The sequence below is a fragment of the Felis catus genome, chromosome D1 (assembly GCF_018350175.1).
Source record: "Felis catus isolate Fca126 chromosome D1, F.catus_Fca126_mat1.0, whole genome shotgun sequence".
NCBI lineage: Eukaryota > Metazoa > Chordata > Mammalia > Carnivora > Felidae > Felis > Felis catus.
Window position 1 is genome coordinate 93012837 of NC_058377.1, and position 15085 is coordinate 93027921.

Below are 15085 nucleotides of genomic sequence, written 5' to 3' on the forward strand. Positions count from 1 at the left end.
AGTCGGTAAAAGCCAACCAAACTTGGGGGATTTTGTCTTTGTAATAGTTAATTTTATGTATCAACCTGACTTGGCTAATGGATGCCCAGATAGCTGGTAAACTTTATTTCTGGGAGTGTCAGTGATGGTGCTTTTTAGAAGAGGCTAGCATTTAAACGGGTAAAGAAGTTCCCTTCTCACCAGTGTGGGCAGGCATCAGCCCATCTGTTGAGGGCCCTAAACATAATTAAAAGGTCGAAGAAGGACACATTCTCTTTCTCTCGTCTTGAGATGGAACATTCAATGTTCTTCTTGAATGGGGACATCTCACGTTGTCCTTCCCTTGGACATTGAAGCTACTGATTCTCCAGCCTCTGGCCTCAGATTGAATTACACCACCAGCTTCCCTAGTTCACCAGCTCACAGTGGCATCTTGCTAAGGGCTGTGGTTAGTCTTCAGTGGGCTTCATGTGTAACACCACAGTGATTTATGATGCACTACTTAGAATATCTATAATTTTGAATTGGCTCATGATGATAGGGTTGTTATGAATACATACTTCCAAGTATATGATAATCTTTTAAAAGATGCTTTCCACTTGGGATACACATTTTTTGGTCCTGAAATCTTAACAAAATTCTGGTCTTCTTTCACTCAACCCATCAGTTTCAAATTATCTCTGAAAAGTATGAAAAGTATCTCTCATTCTCTTTCTTCTAAACGCCTCTTTGGAATTTGACTTCCTCTTTAAAATAGAAATGGTACAAATACTCTGAGACAGAATTGCTGTGGCACAGTCAACAAACACTCTATTTTCTTGATCCTCATTCAGAAAGATCTCTGGTTCTTTCCACATTTCCAACTCACACACATTCCTTATATTTCTCATGTTCAGCCTGGATATTAGAAAGAAATTCACACTGCATAGGATTCCTGGTGAGCAGTAAAGACAAATTCAGCCTTCTTAAATTTCAAGATTTGTGTCCATGAAAAGAAGAATTGAAAAGAAAAAATGTAAACGTTCCTAAGTGGGACTAGTTTTATTAAAGATCTATTTAAAATGTACAGGGCACCTGGGTGGATCAGTCGGTTAAGCATCCGACTTTGGCTCAGGTCATGATCCCATGGTTTGTGGTTTCGAGTCCCTAATCAGGCTCTGTGCTGACAGCACAGAGTCCCAAGCCTGCTTTGGATTCTGTGTTTCCCTCTCTCTCTGCCCCTCCCCCACTCATGGTCTATCTCTCTCTCTGTCTCTCTGAAAAGTAAATAACTACTTAAAAAAAAAAAAAACTAAAAAAAGATCTATTTAAAATTTTATACAGATCTTTAAAAAATCACACATATCTATGATAGCTTTTATACATATATACATATATGTAAGATTTATAGCTTATAAGCTATAAACATAAGCAAGTAAGATTTCTAGTTTTCTCACCTGTAAAATGGGGATGATATTAACTTACTTCAAGGGTGATTATGAAAGGAAAAATAATTAAGTGTTGTCTATAAGTGCATGACATTATTATTATTACAGATGTGCAGCTCCATTGGGTTGGTATTTCAACAAGAGGCTACCAAATGTTAAACACAGTTGAGATGATCATAGTAACTACTCAAATCTTGAATTTGGAAAAAATATAAATTCAGGGGGCCTGTGTTGTACACAGACCGTGGTTTAAGGTTACTGCTTACCCAGACTTGCAGTAGAGCCATAAGAAAAGAAAAAGATCGAGAGAGAGAAAGAGAGAGAGAGAGAGAGAGAGAAGTGTACTACTTTCTTTTAAGGCCACAATCCAAAAAGTTGTTCATATCTCTTTTACATTGGACAGAACCTAGTCACATGGCCATACCTAGGTGCCTACAAGACTGTACAGTAGGGGCCTGGATGTATAGCCATGTGCTCAGGTAGGATAGATAGATAGATGATAGAGATGATATAGATATAGATGATAGATATAGATATAGGTGATATATATATATATAGATAGATATAGATACATATGGACATGGAGGGGGAGGCAATGCCAACCTCTGTCATTGTCCCCATTGTTTTGAAGATAAACATTGTTAAGTGTTCAGAAGAGACACAGTTCCAGTTTTTTCCACCTTGATCCTATTTCCTGACCTATCTCACCTAATCCCTGGTTAGGATTTAATAAAGAAAGCCTATTTAAGTCAAATCTTAGAATAGCAATCTTGCAGCATTGGTAAACATTTCTTCTTCTTTTTTTTTTTTTGACTCTGCCATCTCTATAGATGCTAATGTGGTCTTAATGGATGAAAGCTTTAAAATAAAAACCAGGATTTTTTTTTTGTAAGGAAAATACACTTTCTATTGACATAGGGCAGCTTCAATGCCTTCTGTCAAATTAAGCAAATGTCTTCCACTACTGAAAGCAGCATCAAAACGTTAAAAGGACATTGAATATTCAACAAATGTCAGGCAACTTAGGTCTTAGTCTTGACTCTACAGGTGAACAGCTGACTGGCCTTTGGCAAGACCTTTGTGATATTAATGTTGTGGGCAAAGTAATGGCTCTCCAAAGATGTCTGGGTCCTAATCCCCAGAACCTGTGAATATGTTAGGTTATATGACAAAGAGGAATGAAGTCCGCAGGTGGAATAAAAGCTGCTAATGAGCTAACCTTGAGATGATAGATTATATTGTATAATTCTGGTAGGCCCAATATAATTACAAGAGTGTTGTTTTAAATCCTTAAGTTTGTGGTAATTTGTTATACCATTAATGGGAAACAGATAACATTATTTATATTACACTTAGATCAAACGTTTTACTACATGATTCAAAGCATCTCTTTGACTCTCTGAAGTAGGTATTGAAGACAACCTAGGATTAAGGAAGTTAAGTAGCTTTCTCAAAGTCACCCCAAAATTGGTGAAGAAAGTACTCAAATATGTTCAAAAGTCTCCAGTATCTTATTTAAGACACAGTCTTTGTATTCAAGGATCTGAGAGGGGTTCTGATTCATTAATATTATGATATTTTGAAGAGCGTAGAACAGGAGTTGACAAACTTTTCTAAAAAGAACTGCATGGGAAATATGGTAGGCTTTGCAGGCCAAGTGTTCTCTGTTCATACTCAAATCTGCCATTGTAGCATAAAAGAAGCCACACACAAAAAGCTAACAAATAAAACTTTATTTACAAAAATAATTCTGGCAGCGAATTAGCCTATGGGTATGGTTTTTTAACTACTGCTCTAGAATATAGGAGCTTAAATACAGGGAATTCAATTAAATGGCTTTGCTTAATGGACACTATTCTCTGTGTATAGGTGAAGATTTACTAGAAGGAATAATTAAGAATGAATTGGATTTCATACTGGTACTTTTCATTTACTATTCCCTTCCTGATATGCTACTTCTCCCCCAACTCCTATATCTACACAGCTAGCTCCTTTTCTCTTTTCAGTCTTTATCATATCTGATCTTCTCCATGAAATCTACCCTGATCAACCCTTTAAAATTATAACGTATTTGTCATGACTGCATGATAGATCCCCTTTTCCCTATTCTACATTTCCCCTCCTAAGGTATTTATTACCTTCTAATATATAACATATTTATTCATATTATCTATGGTTAAGTGCCTGTCTTGCCATAATAAAAATGCTCTTTGGGGCAGTGGGGTGGCTCAGTTGGTTAAGCGTCCAGCTCTTGATTTCAGCTCAGGTCATGATCTCATGGGTTTCTGGAATCGAGTCCCATGTTGGAGCCTGCTTGGGATTCACTCTCTCTCCCTCTTTCTGCCCCTCCCCAACTTGTGTGTGCGCTCACTCTCTCTCTCTCTCTCTCTCTCTCTCTCTCAATCAAAAATAAATAAAGCTTTAAAAATGATCTTTGCCTTGTTTTGTTTGCTAACATATCAAGTTTCTTAATATAGTACTTAGTACATAGCACTCTCTCAACACATATTTGTTGACTAAATATTGTCCATGGTATCTTATTTGTTTCTTGTTAGGTCAGACTTGTAAAGCATTAATTTCTTCATACTTGAAGTGTGTATGTGACCAGAAGCCTTCACTTAACATTAAATTTCATTTTCTATCAGGATATCACACTTTCACTGCCTTATTAAATACAAACATAATTTCATTTAACCTACTGAGTCTCCTTCCATTCAAATGGATTTGAGGTTTTCTACTGCTGTCTCTAAATTCACATTGCAGTGTAATTCCAAATATGTGTTGCTTTTCTCTCCAGAGAATCTCACATCAGTGATCGCAAAGCACTTTGAAAATATTTCAGAAACAAGTGGCTATTTAAATGCAAGCTCCAATATGGTAATGAAGAAAAGGAGAGACATTGCAAGACACAAGTGAAAGATAGAGCATGCTTGTGTTTATCCTAGAGCTGTATTGGGATTCCTATAATGATTAATGATGCAATAATATAATAAGAACTCAGTGGCCATGAGGCAGTGGCATTTGCAAATAAAGAATGAGATCGGAAAGTAATCAGCAGCAACTTCGAACTTAGTTAAGGTTCCAAGTTATGCACCATTTTTTATATCATGTTAGTTCATTTCCTTTCATATTACTACCCTAAATCATTTTGCTCTAAGGAAGAAAGAACAGCTGAGTTGAGTATGAAGATTAACGGGCAGTATATCTATCTTTGTTTGCTAGGATGAGCACCTAAAGTTTAGAAAGCAGATCAGAACTTCTCAGTTTGCAGATTGGACTGGAAAAATGCCCAAGAACAGGTTTTTTACTAAACATACTCTCTAACCCTGGTCATACTGCAAATGTTATGCTGGTCCTTAGTTCACCAGAAAAGCTCTGAAGAGAACACAAATATATGACTGAAAATCACAGCAAATTGAAAGAAACTGAGTCTCCACAACAGTTTAATCAAAGTTGAAAGCCTGATTATTTGAATGTGGGACATTTATTAATTGAAAGTATACTTCTCTGGACTTTTGCATCTCTCTTTCTTGACATCAATACCTTTCAGACACTCAGACTTGCATTTCTAACTGACTGTTTGACTTCTCCATCTCAGTGTCTTGCCCAAGGGCCACTGATACCATAAACACATCATGTTCAAAATCAAATTCGTCACCTCTCCCTTAAAATGGCTGCTAATAGCACCAGTCACAGAGATTTGATTCCTCCTTCTGACTTCTATTATCTAATCACTTACTAAAATCACATGGATTCTACATTCTCAGTGCCCTTCATATTTTGTTCATTCTCACCTACATTACCCATTATAATACAGGCCTTTATAACATTTCTACTTTGTCATTGTAATAGCCCTCTCACCGGTCTACCGCCTTCTTTGTCTCCAAGGCAACATCCTGCAACCAGATTAATCTTCTGAAATTATATCTCTGACAATAACTTGCTCAAATACTTACCAACTCTTCAATATCTCCCAGATTAAGGATGACTTCTTTGTCTTTGCATTCCAGTCTTCCAAGCTATTATTGAACTCCCTTTCCAAAAGCATCTCCATGATGCTGCCAAACACAGAGACCAAAATGTAGCCCAAACCCCCTTAACTTTCCAATGTGAGTGCTTTTGCTCTCAGTACATTCCTTATATGGAATGACCTCCCTTAACTCTTCTGCCTGTGAAATTTTACCCATTAATCTCACACACAAATTCTTCATTATATTCCTATTTTCCTTAAAATGTTTTATCCTACCTCTGTTGAATATACATAATCCTTTCTTAGTATTTTCCTATATCCTCACCTCACCCCCAATTAGGTCAAGAAGGACTGTGCTTCATCCATACTTGTGTCCTTTTTGACATATCACACAGGGTACCACACATAGCAAGCTCTTGTTACATGCATGTGGCAATAAGTTGAAACCAGAAATATGAACAAGGATATGACTAAATATTTCTAAAGGTCAGTTAGTGGTTTCCAATCATTTTAAATTTCAGTTACTATAACTGTTTTTCCCCTATCCTGAAAATTCTGAATAATATTTTTTCATAAGGGAAGAAAAATGTGCTGAAATTCAGGTAACCAAATTCAGTTAATCTTTAGGACAACGTTAAACAACAAAATCTAGCCATAAACACCTATTCAACTTGAAGTAGCAAGGGGCATATATGTTTTGGTGAGAAGCACTCCCAATTACCTTGCCCAAACCTTTGTCTTTCCAGAATCATTGTGTCCATTCATTCAAAGTATTAACTATTCCCACATTACTAAATCTAAAAACCTGAAGACTATTTTGTGGTTGGTCCTATTGGATTATTCCTACCACTTATCTGTTTTCTTAGCAATTGCCTAGAGAACTGACCATATTTCTGAGACACTTCTTCAGACTAAGTTACATGTATTCTGCTGAATGTTATTTGCTCGAAGGAAAACAGAAAGATCGCATCCATGGGGAAAAAAAACTTCTTGTTTTATTATATTACAATATAAGTGTACAATTTAAAATTGTAAATCTGATTTCGCAAACCCAAAGGAAAAGTGTAATTATTAATTATCATGATACCATTTCATCACTGCATTTGCAAGTATTTGTTCCAAACCTAGTGACAGGTTCTATATTAAAAATGAACACTTTTGGGGCGCCTGGGTGGCGCAGTCGGTTAAGCGTTCGACTTCAGCCAGGTCACGATCTCGCAGTCCGTGAGTTCGAGCCCCGCGTCAGGCTCTGGGCTGATGGCTCAGAGCCTGGAGCCTGTTTCCGATTCTGTGTCTCCCTCTCTCTCTGCCCCTCCCCCGTTCGTGCTCTGTCTCTCTCTGTCCCAAAAATAAATAAACGTTGAAAAAAAAATTTTTTAAAAATGAACACTTTTGATGAAACAGTCACTAATTAGAAAACTAATGTTATAGTGAGCTTACTCCAGACATTTGTACCATCAAAAGAGAATATAAGTTTGATCCAGTTTTTCTAAAGGAAGGAATGCCTCACTGCAGCTGCTGTGTTCCACCTATATAACCCAGATGCTGAGTATGATTCTTCCTTCTTAGTCAAATGCAGGAGATTCCACTACTAGTGTTTCCCCACCATGTCCAGTAATGATACACTTGGAGTCTCCGATATCTCTTTGCCTGAAAGTTTGCCATTTGCTTGGTTTCTTTGCCTGCATGAGCATGAACAGAAATTCTCACAATACCCCACAGACACAAAAACCACACACACTCACAACTGCTTAAGTACCATATACAAATAATTAAAAACAAATAGGGGTGCCTGGATGGCTCAGCTAATTGAGCATCCGACTCTTGAATTTGACTTAGGTCATGATCTTGCAGTCATGGGATCAAGCCCCACATTGGGCCCTGCACTGAACACGGATACTGCTTGGGATTCTCGCTCTCACTCTCTCTCCCTTCCTCTGTCCCCCTCTCTCTCAAAACAAACACATACACAAAGAATAACAACAAAAAGAAAAGCAAATAAAAAGATACTTCCAATGCACAAAGGAAAAAGGTCCAAACCTCTTACTACTGATTTCAAAGCTCTGTATAACCTGGCTCCTTACCAGCTTCCTCTCTTGTGACTTCCCACTTTGGAAAAAATACTCTACACTTACATGCCCCTGAAGATGCTGATCCCTCTGTGTGAACTCTTATCCACTCTGATGGCATGAATTATTACCATTATGCTGGAGACATTCACATCCCTATCGGTAGTCCAGCTTTCCTTTCTAAGCTCCAGACCATGTTTTCAAATGTTTATAGCTCTTCTTCAGGTCCCATGTCTCACAGTTCTTAAAATTCAAACAGACCAAAGAGTTGCCACTTTCTCTACCATCCAAACTCACCCTTCTCTATTCTCTAATCAGTGAATGGAGCGACATTGTAGTAATTTCCCCACGTCAGAATCATAGTTTCGCCATTAATTTTTCCATTCCCTTTGTAACCTATAATATACTCGATTCTATGTCTATTTGAAGACCTACTAATCTCCTGGACTCATCCACTTTTGTCCATTCCCATGTGAATACTCTAAAAGGCCACCCTCTTATCTCTATTCTTTAAGTAAATTTTTTCCAGTCTTCTGTGGTCCCCTGAGTGTGGGATAGAAGCCATTCCTGGGCACTCTTCCTAATGTAGGTATCAGCATCCCCCACTAGAGTGCACCTCTCTATATTTTATAATTGGGTCTCCATGCCTTGTTATATGCTGATCCAAAATGTTTATTAATCACTTTTTTTAGTCATTATAGATAAAAATGTTTAAATTACTGGTGAAAATTGAAAGTGATTTTTTTTTAGTCATGATAAAATGTATGACAGTGAGTTTATGATACAGAAAAAAAGAATGCAAGAAATCAATCTAAAACCAATGGCTTTTTAGCCAATTTATGCTGACAGAGCAACTGGAGAATATAATGGAAGGAAGGAATAGGAGCGTGGATTTGCATGTGTATGTAGTACTCAGTTGCCAATAAATCATTTAGTTCTTGATCTCTCCAAAGCCAAACCTGGACTTGTTGGTTTGTTAAGACTCTCTCTCCTTCTGGGCGTTTGGCACATCAAAAGACCAGAGAGTCACCTACATCAAAGAATCTTGGTGATAAAAGAGACTTTCACCTAGGTAAAACCTAAAAGCCTCCATGGGATATTTGTTATTGGACCTTTATTCTAAGATCAAACATGTCCCAACTCAGCCAGCTACCAATCTAAACCAGGTATCAGTTGATTAAAAACTGAGAAGCAAGCAGATGTTACCAGTCAAGTACCAGGGCTCATATACTTTCAGCCTTGAAAACTGAGGTTTGTGAGGAACTTTCCATTTACATCATCGTAAAAACTGAAGCCGCTCCTGGGTTGCCAGTTGTGAATCATGCAGGGGAATCGAGTAAAATTTTATAATCAATAAAATAAAATCAACAAAAATGGAAGTCATTCAAGTCAACAATGAATAAATTCGTTGAAAAAAATCTGTTAAAAATCAGAACACCACCACTGTTTTTTGTCCTAAACTTCTCTCTCAAGGGCTTTGTATTTGTAAGATACATAAGATGCTCCCACCCCTTTTTTAAAAAAATAAATACTTCCCTCCATGAACAGAGGAAAAATGATGTTTTCAATTTCGTATCATTTTGTTACCTGTTAGTTGTTCACGGGTCTCTTCCTTCAGCTTCATGATGTGTGAAAGCAGGTATCTTGTCCCTTTCTTCCCTAGGCCCACTTTCACGCACAGGGTCTGGCATGTAGTGAACAATTAAGCCTTAAACAATACACGTGCTGAATACATCAGGGCAGTCTTTGGTACTTTCAACTTCATTCTACCTGAGATCTTTCATTCTAAAGAAAAGTTTCTCCTGCCAGGAGTTTTCAACCTTGGCTACAAAATTAAAATCATCTGACAAACAATTTACAAAAACAAATTGGCCCCTCCCCAATTAAGTCAGGGAAAGAGTCAAGGGTCACAGAGGAGTACGTGTTAAGAATTATCGTGAAATGCTTGCTAAATTCAGATCCCTGGACATACAGTCAGAGGATCCGATTCCTTGGGGTTAGGTGGGACCTTGGAGTCTGCATTTTAAGACAAGTGCTGCCTAGGTTGTGATCTTTAGAGTTCATAGTGGAATGGCGGTGCTGGATTTAGTAGCCGGCATAATGTGTCTGAGTATAGCTGTGCCTGGATTCGACACTTTCCTGAAAAGGTTAATGGAGTTTGGAGATGTCTTCACAAAAACTGTGCATTCATTAAATTGAGGGGGAAAACCCCATTCTAGAAAACAATACATTTTAATTTAAAAACGATGCCTTTCTTTTTTTAAGTTTATTTATTTTGAAAGAGAGTTAGAGGAAGAGTGCGTGCACAAGTGGATTGGGCAGGAGCACAGAGAGAGAGAGAGAGGAAAAGAGAAAATCCCAAACTCCAGGGCCCCATACAGGCCTTGATCTCATGAATGGTGAGAGTGTGAACTGAGCGGAAATCAAGAGTCGGACTCCTAACCAACTGAGCCACCCAGGCACCCTGAAGATAATGCCTTTAAACAAGCCTTTGTTATAAATACTATTCTGAGAACTGAAAGCTGGGTTTTGCTATACTAACTTTAATAATTAATTATTTAATGCTTTCTTGGTGATTTGCTTTATGTTAGTCCTACTCTACCAAATTCCTTGAGGTTATGAATAGTTAGAAGCATGGACTATGGATTTAGACCTGGGTTTTAGTCCCTGCTATATTTCTTTCTAAATCAGTTAACCATATGCCAACACAATCTGCTCTTCTATAAAGTGGCTACCAATAACAACCTGTGGGCTAATTTGACATCATTTATGTAAAATGCTTAGCGCTGTATACAACAAGCATTCTATATATGTTTTTCTTTTTTATTATATTTTGTTTATAATATCACTTATTTATATTACTTTGTATATAATGCTACTTCTTTATAATATTTTGTATACCAGCTTTTACCAGACACAAGCCTGGGGATTTTATAGCTATTTACTAAATATTTATTAATTGCACCACAGTAAAAAGAACTAACATTTTTAAAATGTCTACTGGACATAAAGCCCCATGCTAATGCTTTATATCCATTATCATATTTATATGTCACAACAAAATCATAGGAAATTGGCAGATGGAAAACCAACTTCAGAGAGTTGGGTAACTTGACCGGGGTCAGAATTTCAATAACAGGCAGAGTTGAAATTTGAACCTACAGTTGACTTCAATGTTAATGTTCTTTCCATTGTATTACACAGTACCACACTCTGGAGGAGCCCATGCCAGGGTCCCCAGGATCTAGAAGGCCTGCTCTGGTCTACTGGTTCTCTCTTGGAGAACTCCCATGGAGTGAGGAAACCACAGGGTCAAAAGAACATGCCCATCAAAGCCTACACCCACATATTAATCCATACTTCAGTTACCGAGGGCCTAGATTTCTCTACCTAAACATCCCTGGGCCAACTTAAGGTAGACTATGGCACATCTCATGTCCTGAGGGATGGTGAAGGGGCAGTGTGGTGGGCTTGGGAGGTTTATTGTCTCCCTGGTCCCTAGAAGTGTTGATAGTACAAGGAGGCGGAGAAGAGAGGGCTATAGGGCTTTACCATGACTCTCCCTGAGCCACCACATTCTGAGAGGCCGAGAAAGTTAAATTCATACCAGCTAGAATAAAGGCATATTTGTCAATGTAGGAGAATAGTATATATTTTATTTGCCTATTTGTTAATTTATAACTTTTAAATATTTAGATGCATGGTATGTGGCTTCCATTTGTAAGCTTACCTAGAATCCCATGGTTATTGTGTTGGGGTCATCACCTGTAAATAAATATATATTGCTTGTTTGATTTAGGGGAGAGAATCATTAACTGATATATCTCAGAAGCAAGAGCGTAAGTACAGTTTATATATATTTAGCAATTATGGTTACCTTACCTACTTCAAAAAAGGATTTGAAGTGATTTATATTAAAAGACCAAAGGAAACCAAAGTAGAAAATTTTCCAAGACAAAAACAAAGAGGGAAATGTGAAAAAAAAATGGCTGATAGATTTTATAAATAGCAGTAAAGGGCATATAGCATTAATAGACTCTCTTCTATTTATATTGACAATCTTGAAATTGCTTAACTTTAAGTCACACAGCTCTTGCAGTCCAGAGAACCGTATTAAGAGGAAATCTTTCCAAACGGTGAACACCACACATTGTGAAGCCAGGGAGCCTCTTCTGTGGTTTTATTAGCATAATTGGATATGCAATTCTGCCCACCTGAAATTTTTCAAGAGCAGAGGAAGGGCCAGAAAAAGACAAATGCTCCCAGGTAAACCCCATGCTTAAGAAGCTTTTCCACTTTTTAAAATCATCTTTCATGCGACATCCACATGAGGAAGTGCACAGTGCCAGAACCTCAACCATGAAGTGGGGGACCACTGTCTCTAGAGGCAACTGAAAAATAATTTCCCATCGTTACATACACTCTGTTTCTAAGATGTTCTTGGAACACTTTGCACTTTAAAAATGTGGTCTTTGGTTTCAAATTACTTATCCTACATTGGTAAAACTTAAAATCTCTGGTTTTGCAAACTCTGATGACAAATATTTCCTTTGGTGAAGACTAATCCATGGGGAGTTGAGGAGGAAAGAGTATGTTGATACATTTATTTAATAATCCATTAAATAGTCATTAAGTGAGTGTGTACTATATGCCAGGCAGAGAGTTAGGTGCTGAGTCGATAATAGTGTTGATATCAAATTTAGTCCACCATTGTTGGAGCTTATAGTATTGTATTGGCTTGACAAACTTTTTCTTCAAACAACTAGATAGAAAATATTTTAGGCTTTGTAGGTCAAAGGCTATTATGTCAGCACTTAGACATCCAGAGGGAAAATATATTTCCATAAATTTTATATCAACATGAGTCATGCAAAAACAGGGCAGGGGAATGGATTTGTCCCACAGCTGGCCCACAGTTTGATGGCTCGTGCTATAGTGTGTGAATAATCATTTTTCACCATCACCTCTAGATATAGTGTGAAATATCAGAAGCTTAGCTTCGATTTCATTTTACCTGGATGTTTTCATCCATTCACTTATTCATCCATTCATTCATGCATTCAATATTTCATCATCACCTGCATTGTGCCAGGCCCATATAAAACTCAAATTTTAGTGCATCATTCCACTCCGTTTCTTTTTAATAAAACTATTCAATTAATAATAATACTTATTATATGAGAAATTATTTTTCCTTAATTAATCCATATACCATAACACTGAGGGAATATGAGCCCCAGTTAGGAGATGAGAAAATTTAGAGCCCTGCAATGAATGAGAAGTTATTAGAGACATTCTGACTGACCCAAAGACATACTCTTACATCCAGCCCTCTGTGGGCTTTCTTAGTCTTTTTAGTAGAAAGCAGGAATGGGATGGAAGGCCATGTGTTTTATTCATCCAACCATTTATTTATCTGTCCATCCACTCATCCATGTGTACTGAGAACCTATTCTACAGATAGCATTGAGGATAAAATATATACCAGCCAAATGAAATAGAGTATCTAGTGCTTTAACTATGGGTGTGTCTCTTTTTCCTAAAAGGTAAAGTATAAGCTTTTCTCAGGAAAGGGTTTAAGAAAAAAGTCATTGTTCGGGGTACCTGGGTAGCACAGGTGGTTAAGTATCCAACTTCAGCTCAGGTCATGATCTCAAGTTTTGTGAATTCCAGCCTTGCATTGGGCTCTCTGCTTTCAGCACGGAGCCCACTTTGGATCATCTGTCCCCCTCTCTCTGCCTCTCCCCCACTTGCACTCTCTGTTTCTCAACAATAAATTAAACATTAAAAAGAAAAAAGTCATTGCTTTCTCACTGGTCTGCTTCACTCATACACTCATGACCTCTCCCCAGTAAACAAAACAACTGAAAAATAATCACTTTGTCGTTCCATCAGCACCACTACTTGTTTTTGACTTGAATATCCTTCTATACAGAATTATTTTAAAATACCTATTCATATCTAGCTTAAATCAAGATATTCCCAGAAATAAAGCTCTGGTCCCACTTGGCTGCTGCAGGGGTCTTGCTGTCAAATGTCCTAGCTTAGTACACTGGAAACTATCTCTTGAACAAATTGGAGAAAAATGACTTGGGAGCTTTCTCTTCTCTAAAATTCATAAGTTAGTCAGTATAATAGCTGATTGGTGACAAAAGCCATACCTTTTTGTAATTGTCTATGTTCCAGACCCCATCCTAACATTTTATATATATACATTTCCTCACATAAGCCTCACAACTATTTTATGATGTAATTAGGCTATTCTCATCTTGCAGATAAATGAACTAGGCCTTCAGAGCTTAAATTGTTTCCTTTCTAGTGAGTGTTGGAGGAAAGATACACAGAGGCATTCTACATCCAGGGGGCTAACTTTTAAGGATTTCACTATAGACTTGTTTAGTTAGCTGCTGGTACAGGAAATATTCCTTCCCTGGAAGGAAACAAATTATTGTATGATATGATATACAATGTTTTATATATCATGATAGTAGCTTAAGCAAACTAACCATGTGTAAGATAAACACCAAACTGTTAATGTTGGTTACCTGGGACGCATGGGTACTAAGTGTCATCTTTAATATCCTTATATTGGATTGGATCTTCTATTACAACAGTATTAATTTTGTAACTAAAAAAATGAGACAAAGAAAAAAAGGAGAAAAAGAGAAAAAGGAAAAGAAAAAAAAAAGGAAGGAAAGAAAAAAGAAGGAAATAAGGAATCATAATTACAGTATTAAACCTGTAAGAAATTTCAACATTGATAGTGAAATAAATATTTGGTATAAAACACAATATTTCAAAAAGGGCTATAGATTGAATTTTTTTAACGAGAGAGGACAATAAAAAAAGATCAGTGTTAGAATTCATTGAATTACATTCAGTGAAAGAATAAAACTATTTTGGGTGTTCTTTCTTTTCTGTTAGCTCATCACCACATGACATTATTTTCACCATGTATTTCACTAGAAACATCTGAGACTTGAATCACAAGATCATACCATATTGCTACAGCTGAAGGTTAAGCTTTTCTTTCTGCCATCCTCTGCTTATCTTCCTCTGCCCCAGGAGAGATATAAGATAGGGAAACCCTTGACTAGTTAAGAAATTCAACTTCCTGTCTTCTGTGAAGCTTGTATTTTTCTTATCCCAGAAAAGGCATATGACTCCCTCATTCTCAAAGACAGTCCATTGATGGGGATTATAACTTTCTTTATTCCTACATCCCAGGTCCTGTCTATATTCACAATCTGAAATGTACTACTTTTAGCCTCAAGGATTACGTTAAGCATTTAAACTCATTATTGTAATAGATGAAAGCAAGTAGTTGACAACTACTGTTTTGCACAAGTAGTCAGTTTATATTCATATATACTTATATCCATTAAGCCATCACAAGTATTGGTTGAGTATGAAATTGCATGGCAAATGGCATCCCATATACATGCATGATAATATTATTACTCTGGAAGATAAATTCTAGTTATCTGCTTACATGCAGTGTAGCAACTAAGTTTCCATGCATTGCTTTGCTATTTCAAGTCCATTCCAACTCCATCAGAAACTTTATGCTTTGCTTCTACTGACAGTCTATTGGGTTTGTCATTCCATAGAATCTGCCTGCAGTTATTAAAACATTTAGA